Consider the following 12,019-nt stretch of genomic DNA (forward strand, 5'->3'; position numbering starts at 1 on the left):
GAGTCCTAATTCACGCCTCCATTTCTTTTGCGTTTTGGGCCATTTAAATTAACCTTGCATTTGTTCACTAAGGCCCAGTAGATTGGGTACGATATACCCCTGTTTCCTTATAAGTTGCGCCTTGATGGCAGTTTAGTGTAACAGTCTGTTATTGCCTTTAATAGGCTTGAAAGATTGAGAGCGGGTCAGCTCTTTATTGTGTTGTGGTAAAAGTGCCCTAGAGAGGTTTGAGATGTGAAGTTGGGAGCAAGTGCTCCATGTAATGAGGGGTTTTCTGCCCTTTGGTAATTTGTGGTTGTGAGCTGAGAGCTCAGACTTTGGGGCTCGAAGCCTAGAATTTGTAATATCCTCTTAACTTGTGCTTTCGTTCGTAAAGTTGCATTGTACCTGATTTTTCTTTGTTATTTCACCTAGTGAAAATTGTTAAATCTTGTTATCAGTTGAACATATAACTTTTATTTAAATTTTAAAATTCATCTTTCGGACTTGTAGTTAGACCCATTACAGCCCGCACCTTCTTAACAACAACAACAACAACAACAACAACAACAACAATAATAATAATAATAATAATAATAAATATAATAATAATAATAATAATAATAATAATAATAATAATAATAATAATAGTTACGGAGTTTTGTGGTTTTGCAGAGGTGAAAGAAGGTGCCGGCTGGAATAGGTCTCAACTACAGAAGCACGAAAGATGAATTATAATTTTAACAAGGTTATATTTTCAAAACTTAACAATGGTAGCATAGAATTATGAGCATACAACAAATAACAACAAGTTAAATCAGGTACACAATTTAGAGAATATTTAACCGGTTCCCACTAGGGGAAATAACAAAGACAATCAGGTATACAGCCGCTGTACCAAAAACCAGTTAAGTGATGTTTACATATATTGGGCTACGGCCCGAATTCATTAACTCTTGAGCTCTCAGCTCACAATCACAAAAGCTACAGGGCAGAAAACCCCTAAGTACAAGGAGCACTTGCTCCTAATTACAATTGTTGCGGCTTTTGTGTTGGTACTCGTCTGCCGCATTTCATTTGGTAACAGTTGGCAATGTGCTGCTGCGTTTTTGTTTTATACAAAGACACTGAACATGGCGACCGGCAGCAGTACACGTGTTTTGGTGTACCTCCGAATTTGTTGTACATAATGTGTAAATATGCAGTGTTTTATTCATCTGTAATAAATGTTTGAATCACCTTGTGAGTGATGTGTTTGTGTCTGCTCGTTTGGGGCAGTCTGGTCCTCCATTTGACTTGTTTCAAAATTGTATTTGTGCGCCTATGGAACTGAACTTTGTTATGTGCGGCCGATATGTTGTTTCGTCGTTCGCAACATAAAAATTTTGGTCCTTCCGGGCCGCGATGAGAATCATTGTGAACTTTGAACATTGTGCTAGTCACCTAAAAATTGTTATCGTCATGAATTGCTGCCTGCAATCGCCGTTTGAACATAGCAACGAGCTTGGCGCGAAAAGCATCGTGAACAGTTATTGTATAAAAGCACCAGGATGTCGTGCTTAAGGCTAATTACTACGAATGTTTGAACTCGTCATATTGAGATTTCAACGAAGGCTACATTGTTTTGGAACTGCTTTGATATCGCACGTTAACAATCTGTGGAAGTTACCACGTGTTATTGCATTTGTTCTTGTGAGCTGTTTACGCCAGCTTGTATCTGATACCCTGATATTCGAGATGTTAAATGCTACTTTTAATTTGGACTCCAGCGAACATTACATCGCAGACGTCATCCTTTGGACTTTCCAGTCACTTGGGCCATGTGGTTTCAGCCAAGGAGTGTTTCCAGTGGTAGTGATGATTAATGATACAGCACCGCCATGTACTGTAAGTCTGTTCCATTTGTCTTTATTGATCCTATCTTGACTAGGGTGGACATCCTGCCTAATATCCTAACCCTACTGCTAGCACTTTTCGTGTATAGAATTAACAGATTTGTCTTGACTTCTCATGGGCATTATAAGATTTCGTGCTAATAATTTGTTGGGCCGCTTTGTGTATTTTTCATATTTTAGAACGTACGTGGTTTATTATACGTTATTTCATGCTTTTGTTCATCTACCTACATTGTTGGTTCCATTCAAAGACTGTCACTCATTCTAACAATGCAAATGAATGCAGTGCACTGATTATAGGGCTTATTGTTTGTATAGTCACCATAGTTGTAAGATTGATTTCTATTATTATCTTGTCAATAATTGATTACCTCAACTATTCATCATGGTGTTTGAATCCGAAGCAAAGGCTGTTCAAAAACGTGGTCTACTCAAAAGGTCATTAACTCACCTTGAAAATTACTTAAAGCAAGATAACATCAACCATCACGAACTAATTTCTAGGCAAAATAGGCTGCCAGAAATTTGGAAGGAATTCAGCATTGTTAGGGAGTATCTAGAATGTGAATTAGACTCAAAATCTAGCGAAACTCACTTTGGAGAGCATGATGAATTTGAAAACAGATATCATGCAATAGTTGGTAGGATTCAAGAATTGCTTTGCTCATTTGAGAGACCCACAAGTCCAAGCAATGCATCCATTATTTCTGATAACTCTACTCGGTCGAACTGTAGCTTGAAGCTCCCGCCCATTGAATTGCCTGTTTTTAAAGGAGATTTGACAAAATATTTGAGTTTCAGGAACACTTTTCAAAGCTTGGTTATTAACAATACCCGCATTGACAATGTGCAAAGACTACACTACCTATTGTCGTCTCTTCAAGGCGAACCTAGGGATTTGTTAGATAACCTATCCATATGTGCTGATAATTTCACTGTTGCTTGGAATTTAATTGATGAAAGGTACAATAACAAACGCTTGATTGTTTCACAGCACGTAAAACATTTGCTCAATCTCCATAATTGTACTAGTGGATCTTCCGTTGAATATCGCAAATTGATAAACCAAGTAAAATCTAATCTTAGTGCTGTTGACAATTTAGAGGGTCAGGTTCCACTACATGAAATTTTGCTACAGGAATTGATTTTAAGTAAGATCAAGTCCAACCATAGGAGTGAATGGGAAAACAAATTTGCCTCCACTGATATTCCCACACTAAATAATTTGATTGATTTCTTGGAAAGAAAATGTCAAACATTAGAGCTAACAGAATGCAAGAAACCTGTTATTGAGCAAAAACGAGACTTACAATCCAACCTAAAAGCCCTTCACATTGCTAACAATAGCACTTCCTTGAATTGTAGGTTTTGCAAACTTGATAATCACAGCATTTCTGATTGTAGAAAGTTCAAACAAGCAAACATTAATCACCGTCGCAAGTTTGTGAGGGAAAATAAACTTTGTTATCTTTGTTTTTCCGCTTCTCATGTTTCTAAACATTGTAAGCAAAACAAATGCTCCCAGTGTAATGGGCCCCACAACTTATTGGTTCACAAGGAACAAGCAAGTCCCAATAATAACAATAATAATATGAATGCTACAAGTTCTGCAATTGTTTCACCCACTGCCATGAAGGATGTTTCAGGACTAGGTTCTAATGTTTTGCTGAGCACAGCGTGTGTAGGAATAAAAAATAGCTCAGGAGAGATTATACTAGTTAAAGCTTTGTTAGACTCTGCGAGTCAATTATCCTTTGTGACTTCTGATCTTGTCAAGAAGCTTGGTATCTGTACTAGGTCTTGTCGTCTACCTATTGTTGGTATAGGCAATTCGAATGTGTCTCCTGTAAGTTCCACATGTAACCTTGTTTTGTTCTCAAATGTATCAGATTATACATTGAAGTTGAACTGTGCAGTCGTGAACACAATCACAAGTCCACTCCCTGCGCAGGAAATTGATTGTTCCAATTGGGTTATTCCTGATGATATTATTTTGAGTGATAGGACATTTAATCAGCCCTCTACTATTGATATTTTGCTAGGTGCTGATGTCTACTATGAAATTGTGTCTTCTAATATTTTGCATAAGAAGGGTTATCCCGCCTTATTAGATACCGAATTTGGTTGGGTGCTGTCAGCCACTTTCCCTGAGTCGTGCATTAAGAATAATGCCAAGGCTCGTCGTGCTAATCTTGTAAAACTTGATTCTATTGACACTAAACTCCAAAGGTTTTGGGAGCTTGAAGAACTTCATCAACCAGTTCTTACTCCTGAAGAAAGTGCTTGTGAAGAACACTTTGTGAATAGTGTTCAAAGAGATGATTCTGGTAGGTTTGTTGTCAAACTTCCTATTCGTGCTGAAGTGCCACCTGTAGCTGAGTCTAAGCATAATGCTGTTAGAAGGCTCAAACAGATGGAAAATAAATTTGCTAAGCTTCCAGACTTGAAAAGGAAGTATGTAGATTTCATGCGTGAATACAGTGAAATGGGTCACATGGAAATTGCTCCTCCAGAGACCTCTAACTCTGTAAGCTTTTACTTGCCCCATCATTGTGTGCTCAAGGATTCTAGCACTACAACCAAGTTGAGAGTTGTTTTTGATGGAAGTTGTGAATCATCAAATGGGATAGGATTGAATTCTATGTTAATGGTTGGTCCTACTACTCAGCCTGACTTGCTGTCCATTGTTATAAGGTTCAGAACCTATTTTGTTGCTCTTACGGCTGATATTGCTAAGATGTATAGATGTGTGCTAATTCATCCTGACCACAGAAATCTTCAGAAAATTGTGTGGCGTGAATCTACTGATGAAGAAATCAAGGACTACCGTCTTACTACTGTCACATACGGTACAAGTTCCGCCCCTTTTCTTGCTACGAGATGTCTAGTTCAACTTGCTGATGAACACAAGGAATCTCACCCCACTGCATCAGAGATCATTCGCTCTTGTTTTTATGTTGACGACCTGCTGACAGGTACTAGTTCAGTTGAAGAAGCTAAGGAGCTTCAATCAGAAATCTCTTCTGTGCTCGATAGTGCACATTTTCATCTTAGAAAATGGACGTCAAATTGTCCAGAAGCTCTTGCCAATGTCCCTGTAGAGGATAGAGAAATGTTGTCACCTTGTAACCTCACTAAGGATGAAGCTATTAAAACATTAGGTATCGTGTGGCATCCTAAATGTGATGAGTTTCAGTTTCAAATAAATTTGAAGAAAGCACCTAAGGAAGTCACTAAGAGAAGCATTCTCACTATCATTGCTTCCATATTTGATCCCCTTGGATTGTTAGGATGTGCCGTAGTTAAGTGTAAACTTATCCTGCAGTCTCTTTGGCAGTTGAAAATTGATTGGGATGATGTGTTAGAACCTTCATCTGAAATTATTGAAATCTGGAATGCTATCTACAGTGAGCTCCCCTTGCTTAATGACCTCAGAGTGCAAAGAAATGTAATGCCCTTTGCTAAGAATAAGGTTATTGAAATCCATGGCTTTTCTGACGCTTCAGAAGCTGCCTATGGTGCTTGTGTGTATATTAGGACAGTATCTGATAATGATGAGGTATCAGTGATCCTGTTGACTTCTAAATCGAGAGTTGCTCCATTAAAACAGCAATCTATTGCCCGTTTAGAGCTTTGTGCTGCTCTATTGCTTTCTCGCCTAATGAGTAAGGTAACTGAATCGCTGAAATTGCACATTCCTTGCTTAACATACTGCTAGACTGACAGCACGATAGTTCTGTGTTGGTTACAGAAACCCGCCAATTGTTGGAAAACCTTTGTCGCTAATAGAGTTGCTGAAATTCAATCCCTCACTTCAGTCTCAGACTGGAGACACGTACCGACCCACAGCAATCCAGCTGACCACTTGTCTCGAGGTGTTTTACCCTCACAAATGTTTTCTCTTGATGTATGGTGGCATGGTCCATCCTGGTTGCGCGAATTATTCCCGGTGTACCCTGATTTTGTTGCCAGTAATACACCATCTGCTGTGAATGCAGAATCGAAACCCTCTTTGAGAGTCTTGCTAGTTAATATGCACCCACCTGAGTTAGAGAAGTTTTCGTCCTTTCTCAAACTTAAGCGAGTTTATAGCTATGTTCTGAGATTTATTACCAATGTTCGCTCCACTAAGGATGCTCGTGTCATTGGTCCACTCACCCCTGAAGAACTGATGATTAGTGAAATGAAAATAATAAGTCTGATGCAAGCTATTGAGTATGGTAAGGAACTTCATGACTTGAGGTCTAATCATGTAGTTGCCTCTTCGAGCTCATTGAAAACTTTGAATCCATTCCTCGACGATCACGGGTTGTTGAGAGTCGGTGGTCGACTCATGAATTCTCAGTTGGAATACACTGAAAAACACCCCATCATTCTGCCTCCGAAACACTTTGTTACTAAACTGATTGTTAAACATGAACATGAGATGCTATTGCATTCCGGCCCTCAGGCTGTATTGTTTTCCTTGCGTAACAGATTTTGGATTCCACGTGGGAAGATAGTTGTTCGTGGTGTGATCCATTCATGCTATAAGTGCTTCAAGAGCAAACCTCCACTCACCACTCACATAATGGGTCAGTTACCCTCGTATAGAGTTGAGCCATCATTACCCTTTGTTAAGGTTGGTCTTGATTATGGTGGCCCAATCATCATTAAAGGTGATAACCCGAGGAGTAAGATAAAGTTTAAAGCGTACATTGCTCTCTTTGTTTGTCTTATCACTAAAGCAATACATCTTGAAACTGTGAAGAGTCTAACGACTCAGGACTTCCTCGCCGCATTTAGAAGATTCACGGCGCGTAGAGGATTTCCAAATCTCATCTTGAGTGATAATGGCACAAATTTTGTTGGAGCCAACAATGAGTTATTAAGATTTATTAAGGATAGCTCTACTGAAATAGAGGAATATTCATCTAATTTGAATGTGAATTGGAAATTTATTCCACCCTCCAGTCCTCATTTCGGTGGGCTTTGGGAAGCTGGAATAAAGTCCACAAAATCACTTTTAAAGCGGACCCTAGGAAAATGCATTCTTAATTTTGAAGAGCTGAGTACTCTTTTGTATCAAATTGAGTCTGTGTTGAACTCGAGACCTCTCTGTTCAATGACTGACGACCCCAATGATCAATGCTATTTGACACCTGGACATTTTCTAGTAGGGAGACGATTGACCTCTATCCCCTCTCCAGACATATCCAACAGCTCCCGCTCCTGCCTAACTAAATGGAATTTGGTGCAACAGCTGTATCACGATTTTTGGCAGAGGTGGTCAAAAGAATACATACAATCACTTCAACAAAGACGTAAATAGTCTTCCGTAGGGAAGTGGACTCCAACTGTGGGAGATTTAGTGCTTCTAAGAGAGGATAGCCTTCCTCCTCTGGTTTGGAAAACTGGTATAATCCAGGAGCTCCATCCTGGTTGTGACAATACTACTCGTGTGGTCAGTGTTAAGGCTAAAACTGGTCTTTTGCGCCGTGCCATAGTGAAATTGTGTCCATTGCCCAAGGATGTTGTATAGTTGTATATTTATATATGTTGTATCTGAGTTTATTTTTTATTAATTTGTCTGTGATGAACATGAACAATTGACTTAGATTCTGAGTGTTGAGATCCCTCAAAGGGGGGAGTATGTTGCGGCTTTTGTGTTGGTACTCGTCTGCCGCATTTCATTTGGTAACAGTTGGCAATGTGCTGCTGCGTTTTTGTTTTATACAAAGACACTGAACATGGCGACCGGCAGCAGTACACGTGTTTTGGTGTACCTCCGAATTTGTTGTACATAATGTGTAAATATGCAGTGTTTTATTCATCTGTAATAAATGTTTGAATCACCTTGTGAGTGATGTGTTTGTGTCTGCTCGTTTGGGGCAGTCTGGTCCTCCATTTGACTTGTTTCAAAATTGTATTTGTGCGCCTATGGAACTGAACTTTGTTATGTGCGGCCGATATGTTGTTTCGTCGTTCGCAACAACAATGTTAAAGAAAAGAGCAGAACCGCTCTCAATATTACAAGCCTATCAAAGGCTACAATCTTCACTTCAGACTGCCCTCAAGGCACACTAAGAAACAGGAGTATTTGATACCCAACCTACAGGGCCTTTACATGAGGAAAACAGAACATCCGGTTAAATTACTGGCCCATAATACAAGATTGAATGGAGGCGATAACTTGCACTCCTACACCAAGTGTTTGTCTAAAAACCTATGTGGCGCTAGGCCGATCAATCAGGGGCTAATCCCAAGCTAGGGAGGTGACTAGTATGGAAAACATTAATATATTAAGGAAGAGAAGAAACGGTTAGGAAAACGTAGTCACCTCAATTTCAAAATGAAGGGGAGCTCGAGAGGGTGAAGCACTCTCTATCCCCGCTTTCAAGAAAAATGAAGTTTACCAGGAAAAAGGATTTACATGTTGTATGGTTTACATATGAAAGGTTTCGAAACTTCCCCGAGAGTTAAACTGCTGAGCTAGCAAGAAATAAAGATGTTAAAAGGCCATTACCTTGATGAAGAACTGCTGCCTGAAGAACGAGGCGCTTCCCGCCCCCTGCTACATATCCACACACTTAGAAAGATGTAATACGAATGGCCCGGAGACAAGAAAATCAGTAGTTTATATATCCTCGTGGAGTATTCGAGACCTTTCAGAAATGATTAGACACACCCCTTTCGCTTTTATTGGATCGCTTAGAGCAACATACTTATGTCGAATAAGATGTACATGATTGGTTGAAAATAAATTAAAGAAATTTGGGATTGTCTAAATTCAAAACGGGCGGAAAGAAAGGATTGATGTTGCCAACCCAAAAATAACAGAACAAAATATAGTAAAAGCAAAACTTATGAATACTAAATTTCTTCAAGAAGGTTCATTCCTTCGCACCAGAGTGCGTAATCATAGTTTTTAGTAGAGACATCTGGTAGAGAATGTCCACACTTCTTGATACATGAAAAACAGAAACACCTCGAAATACACATAGAGCCATCTTCGGAGAACCTGTTGAGGTAATACAGTTTTTTAAAGTTCAGGCTTTCTCCTGTAGAGGAGTTTTCAACTGGCGCAGTATTTAAATTCGCGGCGTGGAGGTGTACCGCCCGGTACAATAATAATAATAATAATAATAATAATAATAATAATAATAATAATAATAATAATAATAATAATAATAATAATAATAATAATAATAATAATAATAATAATATTGCTTTTATGTCGCAGTAACTACTAATGCGGTTTTTGGAGACGTTGAGGTGCCTGGAGTTCGTCACGCGGGAGTTCCTTTGCGTGCCAGTAAATCTACCACACGAGGCTGGCGTATTTGAGCACCTTCAAATACCAGAAGACTGAGCTGGAATGGAACCCGTCATCTTCAGCTCAGAAAGCCAGCGCTCAACCGTCTGAGCTACTCAGACCGGCGTATTACTTTTTCTACCGCTGCGAAGTATGCTGCACATGTTGATTTGGCCCTGTTTTACGACCGGATTCCCTTTCTGACGCCAACCCCATGTGAAGGGATGTAATTACTATTGCGTGTTTCTGTAGTGGTTGGTAGTGTGAGGTTTTGTCTGAATATGAAGTGGGAAGTCCCAGGCCCCGAACGAGAAGAATTAATCAAATACGGTTAAAAGCCCCGATCCGGCCGGGAATCGAACCCGGGACCCTCTGAACCGAAGGCCTCAACCATTCAACCAAGGAGGCGGACTGACCGGTATATTCTTACTGTACTACTATTTTGTCCACTAACACCGTGGAGTGCGAATCGAGCTGCAGCGGATATCAGCCTACGAAAGAATGTGTGCGGGACGTGCTGCATGTGTTGTGTGTAGAAGAGAGTATGTTTGTACCCTGGAAGAGCACGAACGGGATTATCTGGCTGATAATCGGAGAGGAACTTTACTCGATTCCCGCTTTCACCGCAGTGTCACGTAATATATTTCGTTGTGCACAATCTGTGCAATGCTCTATCTCCATGTTCTTGTAGCCAGAGGTTGAGATGGTGAATAATTGAACCTTACTTTTTTGTTTATTTTATTCCGAATTATGTGTTTAAATAAAATCAGACATGGAAGTATGTTTTACTGACAGTAAGGTTTGTAGATACAATTTATTAGCTGTAGGTGTAATTCAACATCTAAAAACACTTGTAATTTGTATGTTATAATGAAACAGTTCTACTAATAATTTCTTTCTTAATCCGTTTATCCTCCAGGGCTGGTTTTTCCCTCGGACTCAGCAAAGATCATGGGGATACAACTGGGCAGGACGACCAGTACCTCGCCCAGGTGGCCTTCCCTGCTATGTTGAACAGGAAGAGGGAGGGAAGGGGTCGTGGCCTTAAGTTAGGTACCAACCTGCCATTTGCGTGGGGGGAAGTGGGAAACCATGTAAAAACACTTCGAGGATGGCTGAGGTGGGAATTGAACCCCCCTCTACTCAGTTGACCTCCTGAGGCTGAGTGGACCCCATTCCAACCCTTGTACCACTTTTCAAATTTCGTGGCAGAAGCGGGAATGAAACTTGGGCCCGGGGCGGGGGGGATGGAGGGGGTAGGCAGCTGATCACACTAACCACTACAGCACAGAGGCGGACATTAATAATTCAACATCTATAATCACATGTAAGACTGTCCGGTTCTATGGCTAAATGGTTAGCGTGTTGGTCTTTGGTCCAGGGAGGAATTCCGTGTTCGAGTCCCGACCGGTTCGGGGATTTTAACCTCCATTTGTTAATTCCGATAATTCATCATAGGTAGCGCCCCATCCACATAGACACGCAAGTCTCCTATACGGGCTCAACTTAAAATAAAGTCAGATCTGCACCAGGCCTCATTGAGGGGGCCATACGCAATAATAATAATAATAATAATAATAATAATAATAATAATAATAATAATAATAATAATAATAATGACTTGTAAGACTGTAATTCGTATCTTATGATGAAGCAGCTGTACTAATCATTTCCGTCAGTATTTGTCCATGTTATAGTTCAATATTGATCCGCTGCACTTGACTGTATTTTGTTAGCTACGCGGTATTATTTCTTAAGTGGTGGTGTACTCAGAGGCAAGTCCGGTCCTCTATGAAATGCTCGGCCCAGTACAATCGTCGCATTATATTCGCTGTCCAGTGTAAGTCGAATCGAGGGTAAACCAATTTATGCAGGCACCTAGTCGAAACCACAGAATGTTTATTTAAAAAATATCCCCTACATTGGTCGGAATTCAAGCCACGGCCGTCTTGGTCGTATTGCACGGCTACAACGCTCCCTACATGCAATTTTCTTCCACGATAAATTATTCATTATATAATGAAAGTACACATAAATAAATAAATAAATAAATAAATAAATAAATAAATAAATAAATAAATAAATAAATAAATAAATAAATAAATAAATAAATAAATAAATAAATAAATAAATAAATAAATATTAAGAATTCCAAGTATTTCCAAGTATGTCCCTCGAAGAAAAGAGAAGAAATGTTCCGCATTTGTAGGTCATGATCCACTTGAGTTCATAGGGCAGTTCGGGTAATTATATCCGTGGGGTATTTCCACCCATCCCACTTTTCACCCTTGTGATGTGTACCAAAAATATTTCTTCATTTGATATTCTTACTGAACCCTTGAACTTACCATTCCATCGTTGGTCGGCCACGGCTGCTATAGTAGAACAATATGGGTCGTTGCGGGAATAAATTCGGTCACGATCTTAACCAGACGATGGGGTTCAGAAGAGAGCCTAACTACTTGAAATGAGGAGCAAATATGTGCTTACTAACTTTTATTAAAATCGAAATGACACGACAACATTATTATTTTAATATATATATATCCTTGAAAAAAAATAAAAAATTATAAATCATTTATTATTGAATGTTTCAAACGCCGTCACATTGCATAGCATTGCTTTATTTCTCACAGTATCGAAGAGTTGCTTCGGAGAAAGTAATAAATTAGTGGACAGCGAAACTGAAAAACTGAAAAAAGGAAAGACCTGAAAACCGGGCACCTATCATTCCAAACGAGAATTGAGAATTAATCCACACGATCCGTGGAAAATCTGACTTTCAACAAGTAGAACGCCTGATTTCCTCTCAATTAAGGTTATCCACCAGTCGAATACCCTTTACGGATAC

Source organism: Anabrus simplex, chromosome 3, assembly GCF_040414725.1.
Source record: "Anabrus simplex isolate iqAnaSimp1 chromosome 3, ASM4041472v1, whole genome shotgun sequence".
Lineage (NCBI taxonomy): Eukaryota > Metazoa > Arthropoda > Insecta > Orthoptera > Tettigoniidae > Anabrus > Anabrus simplex.